Below are 18,815 nucleotides of genomic sequence, written 5' to 3' on the forward strand. Positions count from 1 at the left end.
ACAACTCTTAATACAGTATGTATATGATAGTTAATTGTATAGTTTCTGCATTATACTTTATTCCATATTGGCTATGACACTGTTGAAAATAACTAAGGTAATAGAGATACTTCTAACTGTGTTCCTTTTGAGTATTTGCGCAATTGATTCTTACCACTGCTGTAACTATACAAGATAATTTTATTAAGTGTCAACTGCTACAGAGATGGAGACTGTTACAATAATGCAGATAGACTGTGAGATGAACAGACATCAGTCAAATCCTGTTTTAATTTCAATTTGAGAATAGCACTAAAAGTCCACTTTGTTCATTTATTTAAAGTGATTTTTTGTGGTGTTCTTTGCTTCACAAAAATAAATTCATTAACTTCTCAAAGGGTGGAGAATGTAATATGCACATTTAAGTGATGAGAAATTGACTGTAATGATTAAGTGACTTACCAGAGGTGTCACTGAGATCTCTGCCATGGACTCAGCAAAAAAATTGTTTTTCCATATGAACCATATCTCTGTAATGTGACTGACGGACACCTTCCCTTCTGTTTATGGTTACACAGACCACTTTCCTTCTCATTCTCGATTGTATAATGTTCTATGGAAACTGCACAATTGCTGACATGAAGAATTCATATTAGGAAAGTATTTAATAGAATTTTAGCTTCTCTTAATACAGTTTACCAGCTGAAAATGAGAAGCCAGCTCATATGTCCTGTTATCTCTCAGTGGACCAGTAATAGTCCTTAGATTTCAATTTGGGAACCTCAGGTCTTTGGCAAAGCTGAGTGTAAAACTCAGGTCTCCTGTTTCCAGTCCTGTGCTGTAAACACAGACCATCTTTCCTCCTGTACGTTTCAGTATGCAGCTCTTTAAGAAGAGTGGGCTTGAAGTTTTAGTACAGTGCTGATCAAGACAAAACTTCCCATTCCAAAAATGGTGGATTTTAGATTGGGGCTTGAGTATTTGTGAGAGTAGAGATTAATTTTTGGAGGAAATCATAAGAAATTTGTCATGACTTAGTTTATAGTAACTTTGAACTTGGCATGTGATATGTTCGTATGTTCAAAATTAAACAGGCTTGTTTATAGTAATAGTTGCAATGAATCACTCTTTAGCTCCAAGGTAAAAATAACCAGAACATGTGGCTGTAATGTTCCAAGAGTCTGCCCATCTCTCGGAGGGAAATAGAGAAAGTGACATTTGTTTCTGTAGTATAGATAGCTTGAAGGAACTGATCGCAGTTTAATCTACAGGCATTCATTTAAATGTCTCTTTATCCCCAAACTCTAAAACACTGGCAACTTATTTCCATTTGAAAATTTAAATATTTTGGTTTCAGCACAGACGTATGCTACCAATACTAAGAGGGTGTTACAAGTGATGTGAAAGCCAGAGTACAAAACGGAGGTAGTATCTATTTTTTTCCTGCCAATTTGGTAAATGTTGATGCTTGCTCTCCTTCCACTTCCTTTCCTCCCTTCAGCTGATCTGTATCTCCACGGTGCCACAATATGAGCCTTTCAAGTGAACAGCAGAGGACTGAAATACTGAATAATAATCTTGGTTTGCAGTGCAAATAGGCGTAGAAGCAAAACATTTGGTGGCTATGTTGTTGTCCTCTGTAGGAGTTGATGTTTTTGCTGGGTTTTTTTGGTGTCCGCCTTTCCCTTTTTCCCTCCCCCACACTTTTTAAAAGTAGGGTTGTAGGTCTAATTTTTGTAAAGGTTGCAGTTCTTCAGGAAAAATGCAATCCACAATGTTTAATTATAGCATCCCTGTCTGCAAGCCTATAGTTGAGTCTCTGTCAGCACTTCGATTGTAGCTCCCTATTTTCAAGTATATGTAACTCAGCTATGAGCAAATTCGTGTAGCAAAAGAACCGTGTACATAGTCTTGGCCTGAGTGCAGATTCTTTTTATGCCATGTTTGGCAAATGTTGAGTTCAAAGTGTAATGATTTGCCAGTGTGATTTGAATGCTACTTCCATTGAAAGTAGTCTATATTTTTATTTTGATGGTGCTCATGCTTTTGGTATTTTGAAGGAGTCTGGTAGTCAGCACTTCCCAAAAGGAATCATTTGAAGACCGTTAAATCTGCATCTACACTAGCATTTTTTCCTATGTTTTCTCATGCAAGGTAGCAGTAATGGGAGCCCTCATGTAAACAGAGCTCCATGTGGCCACAATTATTTGTAATGTAGTCTTATTTGTAATGTGTAGGACTGTATAAGAGAGTATTTAAAATGGCAGCTGCCAGCTGAAGCCTGAGATCCTAGTACTCTTATTGCTGTTACTAACTGGTGGTAGCACTTGTTGGAAATTTAAAGAAAATGTCTCAGGCCCCTATCTGCAAGGAGGACGCTGGTGCCCCATAGCAAGGGTAGGGACCAGGGGTTGATAAGGTCTGAAGAGACACTGTCAACTTGAAAGTTGGTGTTTCTCTCTTGCTGTGTAGAAGACTCATGCAAACAAGGGAAACAGAGTGGGGCCCCAATCTTATAGCTGAGCACGTGGGCAGACTGCTTTGCCCTCATGGAGCCCCATTGACTTTGTTGCATCTCTGAGGATCCCACTAATCTGCCCAGGCACTGTTGTTTGTAGGATCGGGGCCCTGCACAGATGAAAGGAACACCAAGTGTACTCAAAATGCTGTCAAATGCACAAAGAAAACAAGCTGAACAAAACCTAGGAAAATGTTGTCTTTTGGACACCTTAGGTATTACCCATAACAAGTAAAACAAAAACAAACATTTACAAGAATTTTTTTAATGAACCCCTTGAACTTAACCAGAGCCAGTACAATTAAGTGAGCTGTTGTCTACCTATCATTTAAAATTGAGAGGACCTGGTTGCGTGTTATTATTTAATACCCTTCAAAGCATTTAAAAGGCTAATATTTAACCGTGATAGAATGCTGCAAGTGTACAAAGAGCTTTACAAAAACCCAAGGTAATTTCCTCAGGTCAGGAGCCTTGTCTTCCTAATTCGGATGAATTTTTGTACAAAAGATGAAGGCCTGGAATACGTAGTCTGTGAAGGGCCAGATTATTAAGAGTGGTTTTAAACGAGAGGGATGGGTCCTGGCGCAGAGGAAGTGGGTATGAAGAAAGGGTAAATGTACAGTAGGGAAAAATCCTGCCGTGGTGTGGCATAGCTTGGTTGACTTACTACATTTGAGGGATGGAAAGACTCATTATTCTGTAAATGGGGCACAAAGGTTGAAGATGTGTTGGGAACAGGATAGTGAATTGCTAGGAGCACGTGCCGCTCTCTCTTTCTCTCTCTGAAGGACGGAGTCAGTAGGAGCTAAACTTTACCTTTTCTTGTTTCCAGTTCTCTGAGGAAAATATTAGTTTTCTGCCTATGTAGTTTTTGTTGGGTTGAGAGAAGAAACATAATTAGTCGTCTGCACCGTGGTATTACACATACAAAGCAGGGCTTTCTTTAGCTTCGGCAGAAATTGAAAGTGCTGTAACTAGAGGGACCTGCACCCTTGTCATCCTTTAGGCAAGGACTGTTACCCCTGTCATCAGCCTATGGCTTTGGATGGAGCAATCTCAAAGGGTTACAGCTGCTAGATAAAGATGCAAACACGGTGGGGGAACCTTGCTGCATCAATCAAGGCGGAAGGGAGCACAGCTTTCCCAAACCAGGGAGAGCAGGTTGGGAAAGCTCCCTTTCTCTTTTAGAAGAGGAGCGGGAGCTGTGCTGTTTGCAATAGTGTTTTGGCAGCCTGAGCAGCCTTCAAAGGGAAGGTCCTGGCAACATGAATGGATGGTTATGTAAAGAGATGCAGTCTCATCTGGGAAAATAGCCATAACTGGGTCTATGTCTTTCCATACCCAAATGACAAGCTCATTCAGGGTACATCCACTCAGGAATCTTTTGAGGTCAGGATTCAGTTCCTATCCTCCTCCACCTTCTGATAGGGAAGTGGCACATTATTGTTAGTCCCTGACTTTCTGTTATTTGTATGAGGAGTACCTAGTACCCCTTATTTCGGATGCTTAGTGAGAGACAGTTCCTACTTCAAAGAGTTTACAATCTAAATAGGCAGGAGGAGCTGAGGCGCAGAGAGATGAAGCGACTTGCCCAGTATCAGACAGAGAGGCTGTGGAGCAGCTGGCAATTGAACCCAATTTCTAGAACAATCTTAACAAGCAAGACGACCCTTCATCTTCAGTGGTTTATGGCTGGTTCAGTTATTAGCTAACATGTTGACAAATTCTTGTTTCTTTAACAGAAAGTCAAGTGTGACTTCACAAAAAAGGTCTATAACTATATTCCCAATTTTACTAAGGTCCATTGACTAAAATAGTACTTCCTAGTGAATACTGCTCATGGCTTTATTAATAAAAAACACTTAACTCTTATACAGTGCTTTTCATCTATAGAGCCTATAACACTGGGCAAAGGTGAGCAAGATCACTGTCCCTGTTTTATATTTGGACAAACTCAGGCAGAGAAGTAAAATAACTTGCCCAAGGTTACATGACAGGTCAGTAGCAGAGCTGCCCACTCACCTATACACGGAATACAATTGGTGTGTTAAGTTACTGTTCATTCATAGAAAAGCTGCATATTTCTCTTGTAGAGATGAGAATGTGTTCTTTGTAAAGTCTCTTGGAAGATTACATAAAACAATTTTGATAAGTTAGTTCGCAGATGGCAAAGCATAAATTAGTTTTTCACTTGGCAAGTTTAATCTGCCATGTGGCTTTGCTACAGTCTCTGCACATGAAGATTAATCAGACAACTGAGCCATAAACTTAAAATATTTTACCCCAATTCAACTATTCTTATGAGCTCCTTGTAGGAAGTAAACCTGGTTTGCATCTCTCAAAATGCATTGGTCACAATAAAATAATTGTGAATCAGGTTAGTAACACAAATGGTGGCTTAAGTATAACTTAGAGCAGTGTTTCCCAAACTTGGGACTCCGCTTGTGTAGGGAAAGCCCCTGGCGGGCCGAGCTGGTTTGTTTACCTGCCCCGTCCGCAGGTCCGGCCGCTCGCGGCTCCCACTGGCCGCGGTTCGCTGCTCCAAGCCAATGGGAGCTGCGGGAAGCAGCGCGGGCCGAGGGATGTACTGGCCGCTGCTTCCAGCAGCTCCCATTGGCCTGGAGCAGCGAACCGTGGCCACTGGGAGCCACGATCGGGCGGACCTGCGGACACGGCAGGTAAACAATCCAGCCTGGCCTGCCAGATGCTTTCCCTAAACAAGCGGCGTCCCAAGTTTGGGAAACACTGACTTAGAGACTTCAACCATCAAATATTGTATTGGGTGCATTTACATATTTTAAAAGCAAAACATGCAACCTAGTGACCTTTGATTCTGGGGAGAACAAAAACCATGAGAGACGAATAAATATTTAGCTTTGTCCATTCTGCATAATAAACACTCAGAATTTTAGAACAAAATGTTTCCATCTGCCTGAGTATTGTTTGAATAGTTCCAATTGACAGAAATGGTTCAGTATTCTGATCTGTTCAGATGTGGCCACGTATAAAACTATCCATTTGATGTGTACTTGAAGCTCAGTGGAAGCATTAGTCACCGTTCTCAGTATCGTTTCCTGCTCTGTTTTGGCTGTCTTATCTGGTTAATAGCACAGCATGTTTAAGACGCAAGGTTCGCTTCAGTAAGTAGGAGTTTAAATATGAGTAGCTTCCTCTACGTTCCTGCCCATTCACCCCCGCTTTTTTTTAAGCCAAGTTACTTGTGTATGACTCATTTTTTTTTTTAGTGACTAAAATAAAAAGAACTTGCTCATTTGGAAGCTGTAACTCATTCTTCAGAGAGATTTTTTTCCCTTAATGGGTCATTTTTCTAGGGTGAAACTCACTCTAGTACAGAGGGGCCTCCTTGTAGCACCTCAGCTCCAATTCAGACCTCCAGCTGAGGTCTAACTGGGGTTGGAATGGTGCAGAGGACTTTGGGGTGAGTTTGGACCTTGGGAGTTGTTTAGCTGTTTTTATGCACAGACTAGCAGACTTTGCTGAAATCTGCTTCGTTCATCCTTCATGGAAGGGCACAGGTAATGATTTGCTCTCGAAGGGCCCTCTTCAGAGTGAGAGTGTAGTTGGTATCTAGGGCTTCTTCGCTGAGCCTGACAAGAATAGTTGTGCCCACATTATCCACTAGAGAAAATGGACTGACCTCAGTAACTCATTACAAAGAGGAAATCCAAATGTGTCCGGACACTTGCCAGTGTTTAAAGGGTTATAGGGTAGATTGCTACTGTACCTGAAATTACAGCTGTAGCTCTTCCTGGCTTATATAGGTTGGAGAGGAAATCTGAGACAGTTCATACCAGCTGAGCCTCCAAGTGGGTGGGCAGGTGGGTGTGACATTTCAAGAGATTTGAATCGGACTTAACGGCTGTAAACTTTTAAACTAATAACTTGCAAAATCCTGACAAAAATGGAAAAATCATTCTGTTTTGGGTTACTCTGAATCTGGGTCACTGCACGCACAAAACACGCTCCTTTTTTGATCCCCACTTGTCTGCTTCATGCCATTTCTAGTCAGTTTCATGTGTCCGAGCTATTCAGAGCTGAGGAACAAGTGCATAAACTGGGAATGCTGAAGGAATGTTAAATGGTTGGGATTCAGGGAGTGATGTGCCAGGAAAAAAAAAAAAAGCTTTATTTTGTTGCAAATTCTAACAACCTGAAAGGCCTAGGTATAATATGTGCAAACTGACATCACTGAAATATCATAAACTGCAGATTAGTAATACTTCTGAGATTTGATATTGAGAAGATGTAAGCAGTAAGATACTGTGGCTGGCTTTCAGAGGTACTGAGCCTTCTTCGTTGGGAGTTGCCATGTACCCAGCATATCTAAAAATCATACTCGCTATTCGTAATATTGCATGCACTGAGAAATGCAGTGAACCAATGCAAGTAGAGGATTCTGCAGTTATTCAGAAACTCAGTCAGTATGATATAAACTGAATCTATAGATCTATTAAAACTGGCTTTTCTCTGGAATAAGTCTTTATTGGAGGAGACGGTTTCTTCTTGACACATGAGTTTTGTCTCCAGGTGTATGGAAACAAGGGACACCTCAGAACTTTCTTTCTTGGGCGTGGACCCACTAAGTTTATCCCTGTGCGATTCCAGCAGGAGAAACACTTCCAGAGTTATAAATATGACCTACTCTGATTTTCAAGATCTAAGCATTCACTCAAAACCCATTCAGAATTTCCCTTAAGCTAACTTTCAGCACCACAGATTATTTACCATTATTGAACATAGCCATACTGTACGCTTCTATGACTTGCATTTGGACTGACAGCTGTTTCATTTAAAATGAACACATGATTCTTTCTCAAAATATGTATTTCTTTCTCTCTTTATTGAAAGTTGTTATTCAATAGTGACTAGTGGGTCTTAGGATTTAAACTTCAAAGGTGTTTTCCCCTCAATCATTGTATTTGTGATCAAAGATGACTCTTGCAGCCATATTCTCCTGTGTAAAATCCAGAGGCTATTGACGTGGTCTTTTTCAAACTCATTCTCATAACACATTCTTGTTCATAACTCATGATTTTGAATGTTGACATTTTGGCTTGTATTTTTTTTTTTAACCTGGGATATATGAGGGCAGCATATTAATAGCAAAAGTGTATACATTGGGGCCGGGGGGCAGGATAGACAAGGGTATAATCTTAGGACAGGACCAAGAGCCAGGGACTCCTGATTTCTTATCTCAGCTCTTCCACTAATAAGGCCTTGGCTACACTTGCAAGTTACAGCTCTGTAAAGCCTCCCCCAGCGCTGTAACTCACTCCCTGTCCACACTGGCAGGGCACTTACAGCGCTGTATCTCCCTGGGTACACCGCTGCAGGTACTCCACATCTCCAAGAGGAATAACAGCTGCAGCGGAGTGGCTACGACTCACTCACGGGTGTGAATGTAAACGCTTGCAGCGCTGTACTAATCACCTTGTCAAGTGGCCAATCCTCTCCATTGTTGTGACTGGCTGCAGGAATGCGGAAGTGCCGGTTTCAAAGCTCGTACCACAGAGAAAAGCAAACAGTTTGCAGCTTGCTTTGAGTGAGTGAATGAATGAGCAGGGGGCCGGGAGTTCGGAACTTGCAAAATAGAGAGCTGACATGCTCCAAAAAGCACTCTCTCTCCCCCCACACTCCCTGTCACAATCCCCCCCCCCCCCCCCCTTTTGCAAAGCACCTTGCAGCCACATGAATGCTGAGATAGCTGCCAATAATGCACCGCTCCCAACACAGCGGCAAATGTTACAAGTGTGGCCACACCACTGCGCTGGCAAGTTGCTTCACCTCTGAACTTCTGCTTCGTCTGTATAATGAGTATAATAATACTTACCTATTGCACTGGGAAGGTTTTGAAGATATTAATTAATATTTGTAAATTATTTTGAGTTTTTGAGCTGGGAAGTGTTAGACATACAAATTCTCAAATGTTACCAAAGCCCTATTATTAGAATGTACTGCATTTAAATTGCTATTAGATTATTTTAACTTTTAAGCAGATACCTAAACAACTAAGTGCTTTAAGATTTTTTTGTGGCGTATGGTTTGGTTAGTTAAAAGTGCCAGCTCTTTATCTTTTTGAATTTCCTCTGAAAAATTGTTACAACAATGTGAATTTCAATCTACAATACAATAATTAAAGCTAACATAAATCAGGAAAAACATGGTCTGTAAATGCACACCTGCAGAAACAACAACAAATAGCTGTTGTTGGTAGACACACATGATACAAACTGAGCTCTCTGCACTGCGGTCGGAGATATGAAAAGCATCTCATCTGTTACGTTGAATTGTTTACATTTTCCCAAAGTGCAAATTTGGTATTTGTAAAAACAAATTCGGTAGTAGATGAGAAGGGCATGGACACAATGAGGAATATTTTCAAAGATAGAATAGGGGAGTTAGGTACCCAACTCCTATTGATTTTTTTCAGTAGGAGGTGGACCATTCAAGTGTCCTTTGGGCCTTGGAGGATATTCCTTATAGTGTAAAAAGATACCATACTTAAAATGAATACTTAAAATCATGGGACAGCAATAGAGGTGAATGTCTCTATTGGGTAGAAATTGATGGTATTGAAGAGTGAAAGGCATTGCAGAAGGGAAAGGAAAAGAACAGGGCTTTGGAAGCGTATCTGGATTTGAGAATAAACCTAGCTACTGAAAGATTGGTGCAAATAATTCTGGTCAAAAGCAACAACATACCATACATCTTTGGCCAGTAAAGCTCAGTACAAGAGGAACAGCAGGCAGGCTATTTAAACATTGATTTTACGATTCATTGGGAGAGAGAATGTTACTGTCCTTCACAGACTGGCAAAAAATGTTTCAAGCAAGTATCTGGACTATAGATTTATTTCTGTCATTTTCTGGTGGTTGAAAAATGGTAGGTGTCAGTGTCCATTGAAAGAGAATTATTTCTGTGGGATTTCTGTATAAAACTAAACATTACGCATATATTAATTAACTTGTGCTAGTAACGGAAACTTCTAAAGAAACAGGCAGCGGGATTAGCACATAAAAAGCTGCCCTGAGGGAGTTTGTGGTCATGGAGCTTCTCCTCTGGTTAACATGACATGATGAAGTCTGGATCGGAATGCAATTCTGAGCTGCTGATGCCTTTTTGATGTGCATACCAAGGGCGTTTTACAAGATGCTTGGTAACTAGAGAGGAAACATAGGGTCATTTTAGGTTAAATCTGAATTGTAGGTATATGTTACCCAAAGCAAGGTGATAAGTGCTTGAGGATTCTCTTATTCTCTCAAAAGCGCTAGACTTGTAGATCGTAATTAGGCTGATCATCATCAATACGGAGGCTCCCTCAGTTGGCTGGATGGTTGGATGACCGAGTGAGAGAAATACTACCTCAGAAATGATATGGCCCGGTCCTGTAAAGTTCAGGGGCAGACTTTGCCTTAATAAGACTGGGTGTTATTGTACTAAATACAAATGGCTTGTATGCCTGGAAGTCCATGACCTTGATTTTTCTTCTCTCCCCCCTGCCCCAAGAGAGGCTCCAAGTTGGGAGCAAGAATGGTCCAATGGATACAGCACGGCCTAGGCCATAGGGGAGACAGGTTTATTTCCCTGCTCCAGCACGGACCCTCCTGCGTGACTTTAGTCAAGACATTTAGCTTATTTACCGATTTCCCTATCTGTAAAATGAGGATGATAATGCTTCTCTATCTGAGTAGTGTTGTGAGGATCAATACATGGAAAAAGATTGTGAAGCACTTTTAGATCTACTGATGAAAAGTGCTAATTAAGAAATAGGCATCATCATTATTAATAATAATTTTGTACCTTATTCTTATACTATCATTTAATTGCAAGTGCAGTTTTGTAAGTGCATTTGCTAACATTTAGCCATCTAAATACCCAATTTTAAGAGACACATAGACACAGAACAACCAGTTTTTGAATGTGCTGATGACCACCATGGCTTGAGATAGAGAAGTATTTCTTCCTTTCTATCCAGGCACAAGTACAATGTCCCATCAACACTACAGTACTAACCAAACTGTGGAGTAGAAGGGATATAACAGTTTTTATTTATAGTGTGGAAGTGGCATCACAACCATTCTAGGAAATCCATCCCTAAATTTCTATAACTGGGCTGTCACATCTACGTTGCAAACAAAAAGCCATGATAGAATGAGTGCTTGAGGAGTTCTAGACAAGGTTGATTTGTAGAATGGGACTTTCAAATATATGCTGACCTAAATCTATTCCCATCAAAGTCAATGGGAGCAGAGTGAGGCCAGTGCTGAGTGTTGACATCCCATCCATGCAAGTCCTAAATCGAAATACCCTTATCTCTGATCTCTTGGGCATTGGAGTGGGTGCGTGCACTTGGGGAGGAACATAGTCCTGTTTCAACATAAACATTACAATTCCACAGCATTAAAAAGAAAATGCCTACGAGGCTTTTCAGTGTTTCTGACCCTGTTAGGGGCTCTGTCTGCTCACGAAATACTTACTGCGCCATTTCCCAAACTCCCGCTGACAGTGATGGTAGTGGCCTATGCACAGTGAGGGAGGAACAGACACCTCAAAATTGGGTGATTATTTTGCAGTTTGTTCTGGTGAAATTAGGCTAAGACAAAGCAATTTCGGTTCACCTTCTGACTCGGGGCACACATCACACTGTAACCCAGATGTGGCTCTCTTCTTTAACTCCCAGTCTAATTGTACTCAGGACAGCCAAGGGCGAGGGATCCTGTGTGGGCCGTGCAGTCGCCTCCAGGAAGGGAGTTTCTAGTGGTGTTCAGCTTCAGCAGTTCCCTTGCTTGGCTCCAAAGAAAATCCTTTTCACTCCTGTACCAGAAGCCTGATGACAGTGATGTAGCTTGTGGGTGGGGAGGTGGTTGCCAAGTATGAGGAAGTGGGATCTGAAGAGAATCTGAGCATGGTGGAAGCTTGTCTGTTCAATACGTTTGTTTCTAAAAGGGCTGCTTATAAAGAGGTGCTGGGAGGTTAAAATTTAAAATTTTGTTACTAATAGCACTGCATTAAAACTAGATATTAGGTCTGTTTTTCACTCTCTATGCTACTTGATTACACTTTGCACTTTGCTCCAAGAAACTATTCAGTTTCACTTTCTGGTGCATTATCCTAATGCTGCAGTAACTGATGGCAAGTGCTGCAGGAAAACAGTTTAAAACAAAAATGTTTTTTGTTACTTACAACTGGAGGTGAATGGTCCTATTCTGTCTTACACCAACTGAGGATCTGGACCAACATTTTTATTAATAGACCCAAAGTCATGTTGTGGGGCTAAACCAGTGGTTCTCAAACTGTGGTTCATGGAATCACTTGTGGGTGGTCCATGGAGCTGCAGCTGTTCCTGTGGTGAAGCATCTTTCAGTCTTCAAGCAGTTTCCTGCTAAATATAGCACAATTCAGGATTCCGCAAATCAGTCTGGACCGGTTTACACTAAGAATTAATTTGGCCCTTTGCATTTCCAAGAGCTTTTGGGATCCAATAAACTCAAAAAACCTAAGCATCTCTCTGCACAGCTGTTTTGTTTATTTCAATGTTTCTTTGGTGAAGAGACAAGTGCGATTCAGTTTAGACTCCCAAAATTTAAGGTCACAAACCTTTAAAGAAAGCTAACAATCTGAACGTTGGATGCAGGCTATGGGGGAGGAGGATGATTCGGTATTAAGTCTAAAGTTCTAGTCACAAAGAGGAAATAAACAGCACAGCTCTAAAATACTGGAAATATAATGAAGCATTGTTTTTTTTTTCTAATGTTGTCTCCTTGATATTTACTGAATACTGTTTCAGATAACCAGGCACCACAGGGAAGTTGCCTGACTTGAATTGGGACAGTTGGATGGGAGGTAACCTATGAATTAATATGGAGGCATGCACCATAATAAGAAAAACTTTGAGAACCACTGTCTCTAAGTACCCACCAGTCTTTTTTTCTATTTTAAGTGCCTTTTGGCTTGTAAGTATTGTTTGTGAGGAGTCACAGGCCAAACTACAGTATAAACAGAGCTATATACAAGTTGTGGTGTCCTGTAATGTAGATTGTGTTAATTTCACACCTGCAAGATTGTAGTATACAGAGTTGCTGAGGACTCAGGCAATAATGGAGTACAGTGTTGCCAACTCCATTGTTGAAAAATTGAGTTAAGCCCCAGAATATCATGAGATTTCAATATATATTGGGCTTTTTATTTGTATTTTGGTTTTAGAGCCTTTGGCTGCACTTGGATACAGAAAGGGGGGTAAAAAAGAAGAGAGACTTCTGGAGCCCTCAGATTACATGAGCAGAGGCAATAAGAAAAAAAAATGATATCCTGAGTGTCACGAACACTGGCACCATAGTGTGCATTGTTTGTGTGTGCTTGTGGAAAGGAGAAAACCAGGTAATTCTTGGAAGTTACAATATTTGCTCTGAAGCACGAGCGTCATGTAGTTCTCAATGTGCCCTGCTAGCTTCTAAAGCGAAGGTCCAGTTTTGCCCTCCCCAGTTCTGTGGGTTAGAAATCTTCTGAAGGCCTATCGCAGCTCCATTGGGATTGGAGAGCAATGCTGTATCTGTAAATCCAGCTGTTGGAAAGCATGGTATCTTGGCATTCCTTCAATTCAGTGTTTGTTTATTGCCTTTGTTGGTTGGCCAGTGTTTTTCATTGGTTTTTGCTTGAAAGACTGACTAATATCTGGTTATGGAGCAGCTGAATATTTCATGGCCTTTGCCTGACACTGTGGAGTTGATTTTAAGTTTAAAAAAACAGAAACAAAAACCTTTGGAGTTTTTTAGGGAGTAAATATTGGAACAAAACATAAAGCAATTGATAGAAACACTTTGTAAAAACCTTCCTTATGTTGTAGCACTAGTTTAGTATAACACAATACTTTCTATACAGTGTCCACTTATTTAGCAATTTGCATAATGTGATGTAAGAATGAACAGTGGGAGGAGGTAGGCTGGTGAGAACAGCATCAAATTATTTAGGCTTGCTATAAAAGTATGTTGTTCCATTGCAATTTGGGGAAGTGTGTTGCTCTCTGAGCTTCTGGAAACCTCTGTCTAGGAGCATTGTACTTTTAATTTATCTTGAGAGGAGCTTAATGACCACGATAATGAGTCAGTTCCTTAATTATATGTATTACAGTAATTGTATAAAGTGTTTTATGACTGAGCTTGCAAGTCATACCATAAAACTATTTTCTACTATTTGTCTTTTCCAAATCCAATATACGTTGTCTCCAATTTCAAAAGCATTTTCCATGGGTGATTTGAGAAGATCACAAATGCAGGGGACTGGTCAACTATATTCACTTTCAGGTTTTCTAATTGACCCTGGCCTCTGGGGGGATGTGCTTAACAGTAATGGTTTTGTTTAGAAAGGAACCAAGAGAAGGGTATGTGTTCAAGGCTCTTCTTGGGTCTTTGTTCCCAGGTCTGCTGTGTTGAGGAGCTCTGCAGGACTAGTACGGTCTATCCTTGGGAGGTGAAAGGGGAGAGAAAAATTAGGGACTTGGAAGACCTTGCAAAGGTTGAAGATAAACCCATGGTTATTTAATCTCTGCATTTGGCACTGGGACAACTGCTACTGAAATACTGTGCCCAGTTCTGGTGTCCACAGTTGAAGGACGTTAATAAATTGGAGAGGGTTCAGAGAAGAGCTACAAGAATGATTAAAGGATTAGAAAACATACCTCATAGTTACAGACTCATGGAGCTCAATCTATTTAGCTTAGAAAAGAGAAGGTTAAGGAGTGACTTGATTAGTGTATAAATACCTACCTGGGGAACAAATATTTGCTAATGGGCTTTTCAGCCTCACAAAAGGTACAACATGATCTAATGGCTGGAAGTTGAAGCTAGACAAATTGCGGACGAGAAATAAGATGTAATTTTTTTTAACAATGAGGGTAATTAACCATGGAACAATTTGCCAAGTGTCCTGGTGGAGTCTTGACTGTTTTAAAATCAAGATTAGATGTTTTTGTAAGAGATCTCTAGGAATTATTTGGGGGAAGTTCTGTGGGCACAGGTGGGCAGATTAGATGATCACAGTGGTCCCTTCTGGCCTTGGAATCTGTAAATCTATTATTTAACGTGTGTTAAAACAGTTAAAGTTGCATCATTCCTGAGGTGATGCCAATGCACCTTTGTGTGTTTGGGGTAGTTTGAGTCCAGTAGCCAAAAGTTGTTCTGAGTTCATTTGATGAAATAAAATAATTTAATGGCTTGAAATTCAAACCAAACCCATGACTGCTCTGTAAACTGTATAGTACAGTATCCTTTTAAAAAGTGTTTTGAAATATTTTAAACTGCATTTTTTTTTTTATCCTTTCAAATCCGCTGTAGGGAGCTTGGAAAAAACCTCCAGTAGGGCTGTTAACACTGATGAGAGATCTTGTATGCCAAGGTATGAGCTTTTCATGTTCTCAGCATATATTCAAATGAAATTGCCAATTATGAAAGTGTGGGGGTTGGAGAAACAAGAGGGGAAGGTTTAAGAATTACTAAATGTCTAATACAAGTGTGTTTAAAAAAAAAAAAAAAACCCTCTGTGTGTTTCCTGCAGTTACAGAAAGTTGGAGGTGTGTTTTTACTTCTATCTTCATTCACAACGTTGCGAGCCATGCACTTGTGAAGGCAGCTCTATATTCTTTAAGGGGCAATCAGCAATGTGGATACTTGCTATGCTTTTTTTTTTTTTTTTTTTAAAAAGGCCTTTGTCACTGTCTTGCTTAAATGGGGGCACGTCTTCAGTCATGCTGCACGTTTCACCAGGATATGCAAAATCATCAAACCACACTTCTGCCTAGGCCTCCACACACCAAGCAACACACACACACCTAATGTTACTTGAGGCTCCGTCAGCAGTTGCTGGAGGAAGGGGGAACCAACCAAACGTAAGCCGCCGCCTTCAAACATATAAAATTGTGCTCAAACAGTTATGTTTGAAAGAGCTTGTGTCACATTTCAGGTTAGTGTGAAATTCTTACACTCAACATCTGTTCAGTGGTGGGTTTGCTTATTTTTCCACCGGGCGCAGGTTAGGAATTTCCTGGAGAGTGGCTAGAGTTTTTTGAGGGAGTAGAAAAAGGGGTTGGACCAGCTGTCAGTTCCAGAAGGGCTTCCCAAAGACTATCTTTGTATTTATATAAAGTCAGAATTATTTAAATCCTCTTAATGGCTGCAAGGAAATGCTTTTGAAAATAGAGGCTGTCTGACACATGTCTTAATTTTTTTGATCTGCTTATATAGTCCTACAGTACATGTATGTACCTAAGTCTTGTATAAAATCTGTCTTCATGTCTGTGCACAAGCACATTAGCTGGTTTTACATAGCACAGAAGTGTGTGAAAATGCGACTGAGCCCTTTAGTGTAATATTTCCTGTCTGAAGGAACATGATGTGATGGACTGGATTTCCTGGCTCCCAGTCCATTGCTCTTCCTCTGTGGCTATGGGCTAGTTACTTCTTTGTGCCTCAGTTTTTACGCAGTATAAAATCAGTATTACTTTACTTCACAGGGTTGATACGAGGATTAATTAGTGGTTGTAGAGTGTTAAGTGTTGCATGCTGTCATTGCTCTGGGTCACCCCTTCATAGGATTGAGCCTTTAATAGTATGTCCCAGCCTTTGATCAGCCTTTTCCATTCAAACATGCATGTTTGTTTCTGTACTTGCAACAAATGCATTAAATCCTTATCTTGGTAAATGACACAATTCTTAAACCTGGAATGCCACTTCGCTTGACTTGAGCAATACATAAAATTGTCCTCTTCTGATAGTGCGCTGTCTTTCACAGCGCGCGAACTGTGTGAAGAGATTGTGTAATTAAACAGGCATTCTGGGCTACTTCTGGCATCTGCTGTCTTGCTGAAAAATGGTGTCATTTGGGATCCCAATAAATACGACAAACAGTTTTCATTCTGCTTTCATGCTGAGTTAACAATTGGCCAAACATACAGGCCTGATGATAATTCAATAATAATTAATTCAATAGTTGGACCCTCACTGGGATCCTTTGAGAGCATGTTTGCAGTGATACACAGAAGCACTTTCTCAGAACAAAGAATTACTTATTTTGCCCCAAAGATACACAGTGCTTGGAGAAATAGATTTAAAATAGACAAAGAGGCCTATATGCATATTCACTTACCTAGTCAGCAGGTGTCCCGTCCTTTTACTTCAATGGGATCATATCTCATCAACCTTTTTGCTGCATTTTTGCTAAAAAGGTTTTATTGTGTTTTTGTCATGAGCTCCTGCAGTGCTCTTTGGGTACATATATGCTGGAATAAAAGACCCGAGGCATGGCCATGGCTGGCCTGAGTCAGCTGACTCGAGCTCAGGCCGCAGAGCTAAAAATTGCTGAGTAGATATTTGGGCTCGGGCTGGAGCCTGAAACCAAACCTCTACACAGCCGTATTACAGCCCCACAGCCTGAGCCCTGCAAGCCCAAGTGAGCTGATCCGGGCCAGCTGCGGGTATTTAATATCTGTGGACACATACTCTGTGTCTTTTCTCCCACATGGCCCTTATGCATGCCTTTCCCAACTCCTTGTGCATGACGCCTAACGCTTTGCTTATTTAGGCTCTCATTTGGCAAAGCAGGTAAGCACATGCTAAAGTATTGGAATGAAAGCATATGTTAAAGTGCTTTGCTGAATAGGATGGACCTAAGCATATGCTCAAGTGCTCTGTTAAACTGGGGCTTTATGTCCACACTGCAGAAAAGCCTCCCACAGCATCAAGTCTCAGAGCCCAGGTCATCTGACTCAGGCTTGCGCTATAGGACCAAGAATAGCCATGGAGATGTTCCTGCTTGGGCTGGAGCCCAGGCTATGACCCCCAGTGACGGGGCGGGTCTCAGAGCCTAGGCTTCAGTGGGAGTGGAAATGTTTTCACTGCTATTTATAGCTCCATAGCATGAGCCCAGTGAGCCTAAATCAGTTGCCCAGGCTCTGAGACTTGCTGCTGTGGTGTGATTTTTGTTTAGTTTTTTGCACCCTATTAGATCCGCTTCTGCCAGGCTGTCTGTAGTGCATCTAATTAACTTGTATTAAAATAACACTTGTTCCCCTTCTCCTAATTTGTCTTTAGACTGTGACTTCCACAGGGCATGGACCCTCCCTTCTTGAGTGTCTGCAAAGTACCTCGCTCATTGTGGATGCTGGCATAAATAATCAGATGTCCCAGTTCCTTTTGCTTTTGAGGAAGTTGTCATTTGTGACAGTAATAGTAGAAGAAAATAAGAGGGTATTTTAATTCTGGTTCTAGAAACAGGTCCTTTTCATTGCCTAGTCTTGCCCTTGTGTGTTAAAAATCCTTGTTTCAAACAGCTACATTTTGATTGTTGGGTCAAAACATTGAGCAAGTGAAAAACTGTAACATGCTAGGGGAGATTAATCTTGCAATGCCAAATTTTCAGTGGCGCGACTGTAACGTCAACAGACCGCCATTGTTGGCGGGCGGGATCTAACCGGGGACCTCTGGAGCTTAATGCATGAACCTCTACTGCATGAGCTAAAAGCCAACACGCTGTTAGCAAAGGCTGTAGAGCAGATTCATTTTATCTCTCTCTCTAAAAGTGGTCTTGGTGCCACTAGATGGGACAGAACACCGCACCCAGGTGGTGTGCTGGTTACACAACCATGAGGTTTGTCCATTGCTACAGATAAAATCCAGACCTAGTGGATTTATAACTGCTATTCTTTAAAGTTGCTCTTCTGAGAGAGTCTGTAATTTGGGGTTGCTGCTTACTCCAAGAGCTGACTATCAGAAACCAGCCCTTTGCACCTTGAGTATCTATTTTAAATAGGTAACTTTTTCTGCATGTGTGTGGGGCAGTTCTAATTCAATTTGTATCCTGGCTTATTTGACTAATATAATACCAAACATATGCTGGTCAAAATGCTGTCTACTACATACGTCTTGTAACTTAAGAGTGCTTATTGTGATTGCCAACTGGCTTTCTTGGCCCTTTCAACTGGATGCCTATCAAATAAGCGCTTATTACTCAGTTCCCCAGAGAGGACTTGTAGTTCTTCTATATTTTTCTGTTCTTTGTTTTTAAATGAAATTAGTGCTTGTGATAGGTGCCCGATGGAAAGCCCTGGGGACTGAAAACTTCTATTTATCCACACCATAAACAGCAGCAATACAAGATTTCTTAAACTGCATAGCAAATGTGCTTCATCACTGAGCTGGAAGAAGTCCTTTTCATCCAGAGGAATGGCTGAGCTGGAAGAAGTACTTTTCATCCAGAGGAATGGCTGAGCTGGAAGAAGTACTTTTCATCCAGAGGAATGGCGGCATAC

General features: G+C 41.0%; 1 protein-coding gene across 4 annotated transcripts in view; it reads left to right on the forward strand.

The window, feature by feature from the left end:
• RAP1A (RAP1A, member of RAS oncogene family) overlaps nucleotides 1-18,815 on the forward strand; it is a 71,991-nt gene that overhangs the window by 22,556 nt on the left and 30,620 nt on the right. For 2 of the 4 annotated variants that reach the window (XM_034770587.1, XM_034770588.1), the window contains one exon: nucleotides 14,848-14,908. The exons of the other annotated variants lie outside the window; for them this stretch is intronic. The gene's annotated coding sequence lies outside the window, so the exon portion shown is untranslated. The remainder of the gene's footprint in view (nucleotides 1-14,847; nucleotides 14,909-18,815) is intronic. 4 annotated transcript variants of the gene reach the window in all.

Source organism: Trachemys scripta, chromosome 4, assembly GCF_013100865.1.
Source record: "Trachemys scripta elegans isolate TJP31775 chromosome 4, CAS_Tse_1.0, whole genome shotgun sequence".
Classification (NCBI taxonomy): Eukaryota; Metazoa; Chordata; order Testudines; family Emydidae; genus Trachemys; species Trachemys scripta.